The following is a 12,371-nucleotide window of genomic DNA, read 5'->3' as shown; positions in this document are numbered from 1 at the left end:
GGGAGCAGAAACATTGGGAAGTGTAAAAACCAAGACCACCATGCTGTGACCTTTTCCCCTTACTCACGGATGCAAGCATATTTTTCTGTAGTGGGTATTCAGCTATTTCTGAACGGAATATGCAGAATGCACGCACTGTGGGGGCCCGGGAAGCTGCCCGGGATCCCTGATCCCTCGTCAACACAGCATCTTTTCTACCCTTGTCAACCTTTTGGCGATAGCTGCAAAGGGTGCGTGGACCTCACAAAGCCTTGAGTGTCCTCCTCCTGCCTCTTCTCCAAGCCGAGACAAACCCATTGGGTACTTTTCTGGAATTCAGAATTTTCCATGTTCCTATGTCAAGCTTTAATGTTTCCAGCGCCTTGATTTGCAATCTCCAATAACCACCCAGCCGGGGGAAGCCGTGAAGGAATGCTGCTATGATGAGATAAACCCCGCTGTCTGTGGGTGGGGATTCAGAGCTATCCACCCGCCCCTCCACTTACACACCTTCTCTCGTCATAGTGGTTTCCACATCATAGAATCTGAAATGATAGAATATTCTGAAGATTTGCTGAGGGCTCTGTATTAAACCTCCCTCAATACCTAAGGGAAATGTGGGGAACTGAAGCTTCCTTTCGGGCCTGCTCAGTGGATGACATGGCCCTGTTTCAGCGAGGGTTCCAAAGGCTAAAAACGAGAGTCACGTCTTATGTCCAGAGCTTTGCCGTTTTGCGCACTGAGGCATTTTTCTTCCAGTCAAAGGAGCCTTTCACTCCCACACAGGCACTCAGTAAGTTGTAATGGCTGACTTTTAAAAAATATGTTTTTATTACTTGTTTTTTTTAGAGAGAGAAGAAGAGAGAGGGAGAGAGAGAAATATCATTGTGAGAATAAAACATAGATCAGCTTGCTTTCTGCAAGCCCCCCACCAGGGGGACTGAGCCCACAACCTGGACATGTATCCTGACTGGGAATTGAATTGGTGACCTTTGGGTGCACAGGACAACACCTAACCAACTGAGCCACACTAGCCAGGGAAAATGGTTGACTCTTATAATACTAAAATAGTATGATCTATAAGAGTAATTTCACATTTAATTTAAAACAGGAGACAATCCCAAAGGACTTAGCATGAAGGCAGTGACTTCCAGTCCAGTCTTAAGCCACCTGCTACAGTGCGTCCCAAAGCCCTTTATGGTAGAGATGGTCCAGACAATGACTGGGGGTGTTTCCTCTTCTTGTCTTCAATTCCCAGCCTAAGATTTGTCCATTTCTTTATTTTAATTGCTGTGCTTTGAGAGATTTAATCACGTCTGGTTAAATTTAGAATTCATTTTGAACCTGGCTTAGAGAAACTGTATTTTTTTTAAAACTTTGACTAGAATTAAAAACAGTAGAAGGGGTCCAGGGGGTGCAGACGAGATGCTGTTTCTCCTCTTGTTGACAAGAACTTGACTTGATAAAACAGTAATTTGAGATAATTGCTTTTGAAATCATGAACTCACATGAGCTTCCTTATAGAAATCTGGCATGAGCCTCTAGATGGCTAGAACCTACTCCTGCAGCTGACTTGGGGTGACCAAGGATCCTGGTGTGCCTGGGACTGTCCTGGTTTTAAAACTGCATGTCCTGAGCCCTAGCAAACCCTCCAGTCTTGGAAAAATTGGGATGGTTGGTCGCTTACTTGGAATTAAAGTTTGAATGAGTCAAACAATGAGACAACTGAGATATACTTGATATCTGGTTTTATTTATATTTTTGTGTACAGAATGATCCCTGCTCACAATCACTTTACTAAAGGGCATTGGGGTGGAGAAGACAAGGAGAAGAAGAGTGGGAACCAGGGGTATAGTTGGAATGCACTTTTGCAAAGAGTCTTTGTACTTCCAAGGTAGCTTCTTTTTCTTTTCTTTTTTTAATTAATTAATTTATTTTTGTTACAGATATTTCTCTTTTTCCTCCGACTGATTCCCCCTTCCCCCTTCCTCCCAGCCTTGTCCCCAGCTTTGTTGTCCATTCCACTGTTCATGCACACATGCATATAAGTTCTGTGGTTTATCTCTCTCCCACGACCCTCTCTTCTGGGGATTGTCAGTCTGCACCCCACTTTCACGTCTCTGGGACTACCCCATTCCTCAGACTGTTATGTTCATTATATTCCACAAATAAGTGAGATGATATGGTACTTGTCTTTCTCTGTTTGGCTTTTTTTGCTTAGGATAATATTTTCCAGGTCCCTCCATGTCGTCTCAAAGGATAAGAGATCGTTCTTTCTTACAGCTGTATAGTACTCCACTGTGTATATGTACCACTGCTTTTTTATCCATTCGTCTACTGATGGACACTTAGGCTGTTTCCAGATCTTAGCTATTGTAAATAGTGCCACTATGAACATGGGGGGAGGGTACATATATTCTTTCTGATTGGTGTTTCAGGCTTCTTAGGGTATATTCCTAGAAATGGGATCACCAGGTCAAATGGAAGTTCAATTTTTAATTTTTTGAGGTAACACCATAGTGTTTTTCATAGTGGCTGCACCAGTCTGCATTCCCACCAGCAGTGTACTAGAGTCCCCTTTTCTCCACACCCTTGCCAACACTTGTTTGATGTTTTGTTGATGGCGGCCATTCTGACAGGTGTGAGGTGATACCTCATTGTTGTTTTAATTTGCATCTCTCTGATGATTAGTGATGTTGAGCATTTCTTCATATGTCTCTTGGCCATTTGTATGTCCTGTCTGGAGAGGTGTCTATTTAGTTCCTCTGCCCATTTTATAATTGGGTTCTTTGTCTTGCTTTTGTTGAGTTGTTTGAGCACTCTCTATATATTGGAAATTGACTCCTTATCTGATATACCATTGGCAATTATGGTCTCCAATACAGTGGGTTGCATTTCCATTTTGATGATTATATCTTTTGCTGTGTAGAAGCTTTTTAGTTTGCTGTAGTCCCATATGTTCATTTTCTCCTTTGTTTCTGTTGCCTTAAGTGATGTATCAGTGAAAATTCTGCTGCATATGATGTCTGAAATTTTGTTGCCTACATTTTCTTCTAGGATTTTCATGGACTCATGAGTCACATTAAAGTCTTTTATCCATTTTGAGTTTATTCTTGTGTATGGTGTAAGTTGATGGTCTAGTTTTATTTTTTTGCATGTAGCTGTCCAATTTTCCCAACACCATTTATTAAAGAGGCTGTCTTTACTTCACTGTATGCTCTTGCCATCTTTGTCAAATATTAATTGAACATATTGCTTTGGGTCCATTTCTGGGTTCTCTGTTCTGTTCCACTGGTCTATATGCCTGTTCTTATGCCACTACCAGGCTGTTTTGATTACAGTGGCTTTGTAGTATAACCTAAAATCTGTAATGTGTTCCCTCCAACTTTGTTCTTCCTTTTCAAGATTGTTGTGGCTATTCGAGGTCTTTTTTGGTTCCATATGAACTTTTGAAGTATTTTTTTCTAGTTCTGTGAAATATGTCGTTGGTATTTTTATGGGGATTGCATTGAATCTATAGATTGCTTTGGGTAATATGGACATTTTAATGATGTTAATTCTTCCAATCCATGAACAAGGTCTGTGCTTCCACTTATTTATATCTTCCTCTATTTCTTTTTCAATGTCCTGTAGTTTTCTGCAAATAGTCCTTTATTTTTTTGGTTAAGTTTATTCCTGGAGATCTTAAATTTTTTGCTGCGATGGTAAATGGAATTGTTTTTTTAGTTTCTGTTTCTGTGAGTTCATCATTGGTGTATAAGAATATCGTCGATTTCTTGACGTTAATTTTGTATCCTGCTACTTTGCCAAATTCATTTATTAAGTCTAGTAAATTTTTGATGGAGTCTTTGGGGTTTCTACGTACAGTGTCATGTCATCTGTGAATAGTGACAGTTTCACTTCCTCCGTTCCAGTTTGGATCCCTTTTATTTTTTTCTTCCTGTTTGAGTGCTGTGGCTGACTTCCAATACTACGTTAAATAAGAGTGGCAAAAGTGGGCATTCTTGTCTTGTTCCTGTTCTTAAGGAAAATGCTTTTTATTTTTGCCCATTGAGTATGATGTTGGCTGTAGGTCTTTCAAATATGACCTTTATTATGTCGAGATATGATTCCTCTATTCCCACATTGCTGAGCGTTTATATCAGAAATGGGTGCTGTTTTTTGTTCAAAGCTTTTTCAATGTCTATTGATAAGATCATATGATTTTTATCGTTCATTTTGTGCATGTGGTGTATCACATTTATTGATTTGCGAATATTGTACCAGCCTTGCATCCCTGGGATGTAATCTACTTGGTCATGGGGAATAATTTTTTTGATGTATTACTGGATCCAATTTGCTAGTATTTTGTTCAGGATTTTGGTGTGTATGTTCATCAGGGATATTGGCCTGTAGTTTTCTTTTTTTGTAGTGTCTTTTTCTGGTTTTGGAATTAGAATTATGCTGGCCTCATAAAACGAGTTGGGAAATCTTCCTTCTTCTTATATTTATTGAAATAGTTTGAGGAGAATGGGTATTAGTTCTTCTTTGAATGTTCGGTAAAATTCCCCCATGAATCCGTTCTGGCGTGGGCTTTTGTTTGCTGGAAGGGTCTTGATTACATCTTCAATTTCTTCTGTAGTTATTGGTCTGTTCAAGTTTTCTACCTCTTCCTGGTTCAGTTTTGGGAGACTATGTATTTCTAGAAATTTGTCCATTTTGCTTAGATTGTTGAATTTGTTACCGTATAATTGTTCATAACATTTGTTTAAAATCCTTTGTATTTCTGTGGTGTCAGTTATTATTTCTCCTCTTTCATTACTGATTTTGTGTATTTGGGTTCTCTCTCTTTGTTTCTTGGTGAGTCTAGCTAAGAGTCCATCAATCTTATTTATTTTTCAAAGAATCAGCTTTTTGTTTCATTGATCCTTTGAATTGTTTTTTTGGTCTCCATGTCATTTATTTATGCTCTGATCTTTACTACTTCCTTCCTTCTCCTTGCTCTGGGGTTTTTTTTGTTGTTCTTGTTCTCTAGTTCTTTAAGTTGTGAGGTTAGATAGTCTATTAGAAATTTTTCTTGCTTCTTGAGGTAGGCCTGTAGTGCTATGAACTTCCCTCCCAGAACTGCTTTCTCTGCATCCCATACATTTTGTGTTGTTGTGTGTTCATTTTCATTGGTTTCCAGGAAGTTTTCAATTTCTTCCTTGATCTTCATGGTACCCCATTCATTGTTCAATAACATGCTATTTAGCCTCCATGCTTTCAAATGTCCTTGCATGTTGTTGTTGCAATTGATTTCTAGTTGCATGCCATTGTGATCTGAGAAGATGCTTGATATGATTTCGGTCTTCTTGAACTTGTAGAGACTTAGTTTGTGTCCTAACATGGTTTATCTTTGAGAATGTCCCATGTGCACTTGAGAAGAATGTGAATTCTGCAGTTTTGGGGTGTAATACTTTGTAGATATCTATTAAATCCATTTGATCTAGCATCTCATTTAGAGTCTGTGTTTCCTTGTTCATTTTTTGTCTAGAAGATCTATTCAGTGATATCAGCGGGGCGTTGTGGTCCCCTGCTATGATTGTATTGCTGTTGATTTCTCCTTTGAAGTCTTCCAGAAGATTTTTAGTAAATTTTGGTTCTCCTATATTGGGTGCATATATGTTTACCAAAGTTATATCTTCCTGTTGGATAGATCTTTTCAATATTATGTAGTGGCCTTCTTTGTCTCTAATTATGGCCTTCATTTTGAAATCTACTTTATCAGATATGAGTATTGCTACACCAGCTTTTTTTTTGCTTTCAGTTTGCTGTAAAGACTTTTTTCCATCCCTTCACTTTCAACCTATGTAAGTATTTGTTGTGAGGTGGGTTCCTTGTAAACAACATATATGTGAGTCATTCTTTCTTATTCAGTCAGCTACTCTGTGTCTTTTTATCAGAGCATTCAAACCATTCACATTTAAGGAGATATTTGATATGTACTTATTTCATGCCATTTTTCTTTAGTGTGGTTCTATTTTTCTTCCTGTTTCTTCTACTAACTACAGGAGTCCTTTTAGCATATCTTACAGTGCTGGTTTTGTGTTAATATATTCCCTTAGCCTTTTTTTTTTGACTGGAAAGCTCTTTATCTGACCTTCTATTTTGAAAGATAGCCTTGTTGGATAGAGTAGTCTTGGATTCAGATCCTTGTTTTTCATGACCTTGATTACTTCATGCCACTCTCTTCTGGCCTGTAGTGTTTCTGTTGAGAAGTCAGCTGAGAGCCTTAAGGGATTTCCTTTGTAGGTAACCTGTTGCTTATCTCTTGCTGCCTTTAGGATTCTCTCTTTGTCTTTAATTTCTGGCATTTTAATTACTATGTGTCTTGGTGTGGGCATGTTTGGGTTTTTCTTACTTGGGGTTCTCTGTGGTTCTTGAACTTGAATGCCTTCTTCCTTCACCAAGTTAGGAAAGTTTTCTATTACTATTTCTTCAAATATATTCTCTAACCCTTGCCTATTTTCTTTATCTTTGGGGACTCCTATGATGCAAATGTTATTACATTTCCAGTTGTCCCACAGTTCTCTTCAGTTATCTTTCTGTTTTTTTAATCATTTTTTCCTTTTGGTTTTCTGATTGGTTGATTTTTTTCTATGCAGTCTTCTAATTCATTGATCCGGTCCTCAACTTCCTCTACTCTGCTTGTTAGTACTTTCAACGTGTTCTTAATTTCTGCTATGTCATTCTTCATTTCTACTTGGTTGGTTTTCAGTGTTTCTATATCTTTACTCATGGTGCTGATGTCCTTACTCATTCTGTTGAGCTTCCTCAAGATCATGGCTCTGAACTCTAGCTCTGACAATTTGCTTAGCTGCATTTTATTGATCTCATCTTCGATAGAGTTCTCTTGTTCTTTCATTTGGGATTTGTTTCTTTGCTTCACCATTTTGGCTATCTCAGTGGGTTTTGGAGCCTACCAAATTTTCCCTGTGGGTGTTGGTGTTCTGTTGTTTGTGGGTCTCTCTACTGGGTTTGGATGAGCCTGGGTGGGCCCATGTTAAACACCACTGTCAAGTCTTACTCTCCTGAGTAGATTTGCAAGCCCAGGAAAGGTTCAGTTATCCTCTATCTTTTTCCTGGTGCCAGTAGTCTCAGTTACTCAGTGGTTTGGAATGTAGCCCTGGTGTTTTGCATAAGAGGATTTCCAGAGGGTGGGATAGATGCTGGTTGTTAATGAGCCTCAATTTGCATTTTTTTTTTGTCTCTCCTGGGAAAGGCTGAATCTCTGAGGGGGGTGCTGCTGCTTTTCCCCACAGCTCGGGGAAGGAGCACACTGGCCACTGTCCTTTGTGGCCACAACTCAGCAAAAACTCTGAGTGCCCTCTAAATCCCGGGTATTCTCAGAGTTTCAGCCCAGTCTATCCTCCCTTTGCTGTAGCCCCCAGGTGAGTGGTTGTAGCTATTTTAGTGTTCTATCCAGGCTCTCTGTGCTGTGGTGTGGGCTTGGTCTTTATTCCCCAAGGGCGCTGCTCACAGCTAAGACTGCTGCTGTCTGTGGGCTCTTAGCCTGCCACCCTCTCGTACCTCCGCAGATCCTACCAGTGTCCCTGGTTATATGGTCCTGTCCTGCTGCCTTTCTGTTGCTTTTTTCTGAAGATTTGTCTTTATTTTAGTTGTAATTCCTGGTAGGTCCTGAGAGATCGTCTGTGTAGCTTCTATTCACGCCGCCTCCATTTTCACATCCTCTAAGCCTATCTTGTGTGCAGCTGGGTCTCACAGGCCTCTCTGGTGCTTCAGCACCCCACAGGTCCCGTGGGTAACTGGATGGCACAGTCCCTGCTGGGTCGCACGTGCCTCTTTGGTGCTTTAGCATCCCACAGGTCCTGCGGGTAACTGGATTGAACAGTCCCTGCTGGGTTGCACAGGCCTCTCTGGTGCCCCCGCACCCTGCAGTTCCCAAGGGCTGGCAGCTGGATTGCACCAGTTTCTCTTGGGCTCTGGTTTTCCACCGCACTTGTGAGCTTCTGAACTGCACAGGCCTCTGTGGAGCCCCAGGTCCCACTGCTGGTGGCTGGGGAGTGCTGCTGCCCTGTGGGGCTCTACTCCTGCACAGCTTTTGCTGTAGTTTTTCTGGGATGGGTCTCAGCTGCTGGTCTGTGCTTCTGTTGCCTGGGGATGGATGTCTGCTCTCCAGCCTCTGTTGCTGGGGGTGTATCTCGACTCTGATGGGGCTGCTACTGTGGGGGATGGTGCTGGGCTCCTGGCTGTCTGTGGCTTCCACGACTGACACCTTGGGAGCTTCACTACTGTGCACAGGTCTGTGTTGATACAGAGTGTCCACTGGTCCGATGGTGCCAGGTGCGCTGGTGGACTCAGGTTGCTAGGCCCTAGCCACTGCCTTTTCCCAGGGAAGACACAGGATATTCCAAAATGGTGGGACCTCCTTGTGGTGCAGGGAGAAGTGCCCTGAAGGGCCCCTTACTGCGGTAGCCGGCTGCTCCTGTCCATAGCACAAGGACCTTCTGCTCAGCATCTCCGCACTGCTCGGGTTTGGTCATCCACCTTCACGTCCACTTACACTCTCTCACACACTCGCTCACTCTCCACATGGTTATGTCCTCACATAGCTTTCTTCTTGCCTTCACAGGACAGTGGACATCTCTCTCTCTCTCTCTCTCTCTCTCTCTCTGTCTCTCTCTTTCTCAACCTCCTGCAGAAGGACAGCTTAATTCTCTGGCCCTGGTGCTTCTCAATGGCAACTGCAGACACTGCTGCATCTGGAACGGCAGCACTGCAATAACTGGAGACCGCACGCGACTCAAGCTGCACACCAAGGTGGGGTCCACCACAATCACACCACGTGCAGCTACAACCAACACAGCTAACACAGAAAGCAGTCAGCACACTATCCAGAGTTCCCAATTTCTTGTAACAAGGTTGAAAATGGGCTCGCAGACGGCAGGCAGCCTGTTTGTCGGACAGCTTCTTCCATCCTTAGTGTGTGTGCACGTGGAGAGCTTCCCCTCCTTCTGCTTGGAGGACCGGGAGCTGCAACACCTCTTCCTGGACGACTTCTCAGTTCTCAGCAATGTCCTCTGTGCTGTACTTGCCAATGACAGTGGATAACTACCTTGTGCTTGTCTGGTGATTGTAATTTCAGGTCTGTCACTCTTGTTACTTTGTGTACATCTAAAAGGAAGAGAGAAAATATATATGGTAATCATTTTTATTTAACTAATTTGTACTTCTAGCAGGCAAATCCAGGTAGCAGTGCAGGGTGGTCTCTGCTGCCTGTACCTTGACCTGCAAAATGTTTTCCTAATATTCCACATGCAAACTCAAGAGGACATCAAAATCTGCAATGAAGCTACTGTGTGTATTTATCAATATTAACGAATAAAAACTGCTTAAATGGTTTACTTTAAAAAAATGGAGAAGCACTGTTGTGTGTGCATGACTACATCTTACCTACAAGTCAGCTTATTCTTTTCTTGTGATAAAATAATATAGATGATATTGCCCTTGAAGAGTTATCGAGATTTTCAGACTCTGAGAAGACCATTGAGATCCTCCCTGGGGAAGCTATTTCCCAGCTGATTAGTTTCTTGATAAATTATGGAAACATGGCACTGAGCAATGACCTCAGCAATAAAACAAAATGACGGGGCCTGGCTGCCCTTGACCTGGGAAGTTCTGGGGAGGTCTGTTCTCAAGATGGTGTGCGTTTGTTTTAAATTGACCTAAAGATAATAAAAATATTATTCAAAATATTGTGCTGCCATTGCTTCACTGATCAAAAGGAGAAAGGAGTTGTTTTTAATGTTTAATCTGGTTAATACCATGATGGCATTGTGAATCTGCTCAGACCAATTTATTTTGTATCATCAGTGAACAGTCCAGAAACAAAGGGTCTGAAAAGAGAACAACAAAACTTTCAAAGCTGCAATGAATCTGACACCAAACAGATTGTAGTCATAGTAAGAAAAAAATTAATGAAGCCAGAGATGTTTGAAATACGGGGACTCCCTGTGGAATCACAATGAAGAGAAACCAGACAAAAGCATTTAGCGTCTCCATTGTAGAATCATACATAACTTGAGTTTATGAGAATTGGGACATAGTTTAAATAATAAGTTAATTATTCTGGCTAATACCCACTTTGAACTGGGAAACAATATTAAAAGTTAGGATTATTTGGAGGTATGAATGAACACATTTTGAGTTTCTAAGAAATTTTAGAGACATGTTTTATTTTCTCAATTAAAAAATTCAAATGTTTCTTGAATATGTGCTTCCCATAGATGCAATGGGTGATTTAGGGCAATTGTCAAACAGTTAATGTTCAGAATAAGTGCTGTGGCCCAGAAATAGAGCAGAAAGTTAGTCGCAGGATGTACAATCTAAAACTGGACATCACGATAGGATCTGACTGGGATCAGATAATGCCTGGCCTGGAAGAGGGTCAAAGATGAGTGCCACTGACGTTTGTACTACACCTCGAAATAAAAGTACTTCTTAAAGATTATTTTTAAATATTAATGAAAGCCTTAATTCACTAAAAAAATTGATAAGTAATTTTGTAATGATTTGGTGAGAATAAGGTAGGAAAATCTTTGCCTAATTGGATTTTCTTTTAAAGAATCTGCAGAATTAATAATAATAACAACAACAATAATAGTAATGGTGATGATGTAACATGGTGATAGAAATTTAAAGTGAACTTTAAAACTTTTCAAAACTTTAAAATGAACTTGAAATGACCAACTTTAAGGAATTTCTTGGTAGTCTTATGATCTTGGGCATGGGCTCATTACAAAGTCATTCTTGTGATTACTATAGGGAAAATATGACATTCTAAATTTTAAGATTCCTTTTTATAGGTTTTCTGCTAAATTGTTAACATAATACTATTTTACATAATTGGTTATTAAATATAGCCAGCCCTAGGTTGTACAGTAATAATAAATGTAATATCATTTTTAATGATCTTCAGAGAACTATTACCTAAAATACTTAGTTTTACCCACACAAAACCCTGTATGGTTGGCAGTGCAAACATATTACCCTTTAACAAAAGATTTAAAAAATGAAAACTTAAAAAAAAAGTATTTATTTAATATATTCATCACAGGGGCTCAATCAAAGACTTAATTTAAAAAACAGAAACAAAACAAATATGGTACCATAGCTGAAGATACAGAAATTTTATACAGAAATCAAGGCAAGGACAGATTCATCTAAGAAAAAAAAAAAAGACGACACACTAAGGGAGAGGTTGGACAGCCTAGGTCAGGGCTCTTGCCTGGAGAGACCATTGCGTGGGTTTCTTGTAGGTACTTCTTAAAGACAGTGGGGTTTTTTGTTTCTTAAATATGTTTTTATTGATTTTTTTAGAGATAGAGGAAAGGAGAGAGAGATAGAAACATTGATGAGAGAAATATCCACTGGCTTCATCTTGCACACTCTCTACTGGGGATCAAGCCCACAACCTGGGCATGTGCCCTGACTGGGAATGGAACTGATGACCTCTTGGTGCATGAGATGACACTCAACCAACTGAGCCACACTGGCTGGGTGGGCTGTGTTTTTCCCCCAGAGTTTGGTAGCATGTGTGTTCAATGGGCTATTGATGTTGGATTCTCCTAGCAGACTCTAGATGGAGAGCAGAAGGGTTCTGACATCTTACAGGGCAGACCACTTGTTGTTTAGGATGTCCAGGTAGATGCTACCCTGGGTGTTCATGTTGGAGTGGAAGCAAGGCATGAGGAACTTCATTGTGGGTGCTTTGTAAGGGTAGCCATTGGGAAACTTTAGGTACCAGCAGCTCCATGGATGGTCCCCACCCATCTGAAAAGGTTGTCTGACTCAGGGAAGGCAGAATTCCTTTGTCATCAGACATCGTTTGGATCATCAGCTCCTCTGTCACCTGGGGAGAATCCTGGCAGCATTCCTACATCTTCCATCCTCCTTCAGGGGGGTCTCGAAGAGCAGTCTGAGCTCTTCAAGTGTCCCCTTAACTCCCATATCTCAGCTGTTTCAGGAAGAGAAAGGTCCCCAAGAAATGCAAGCTTTTAACTTGCCTAAAGCTGAAAACTGCTGGGAGCAGGATTAGTATCTTCTGACTCTGGATCAGTGTTCACTATGTTTTGATGGTTGAAGAAATCACTTCTGGTTTGGGGCTGCTCTTAAATGAGACCTAGAGCATTAAAAATATTCTTAGCCTAATTCTAGGCATTTCTTGGTGAAGGAATGTAATATAGTTTTTCATTCAAATCTAGAATTTATTTTATTCTATTAATTATAGGCATAATTTTACATTCTATTGGTAGAATTATCTGGTTCATTTTATTTGTATTATATTTTAATCTGAGGGAATTCACATGTTGCTTCTTTGCACAATAGTTTATTATTTACCATCATTTATGAAG

At 40.6% G+C, this 12,371-nt stretch overlaps 1 pseudogene; it reads right to left on the bottom strand.

The window, feature by feature from the left end:
* Window positions 1-8,645: 8,645 nt before the first annotated feature.
* LOC118639338 lies at window positions 8,646-11,854 on the bottom strand (annotated as a pseudogene).
* Between the last annotated feature and the right edge of the window lie 517 nt (window positions 11,855-12,371).

This window comes from Molossus molossus, unplaced genomic scaffold (assembly GCF_014108415.1).
Source record: "Molossus molossus isolate mMolMol1 unplaced genomic scaffold, mMolMol1.p scaffold_m16_p_1, whole genome shotgun sequence".
Taxonomy (NCBI): Eukaryota; Metazoa; Chordata; class Mammalia; order Chiroptera; family Molossidae; genus Molossus; species Molossus molossus.
Note: the sequence above shows the minus strand (reverse complement) of the source record. Positions and strands in the feature narration are given on the sequence as shown.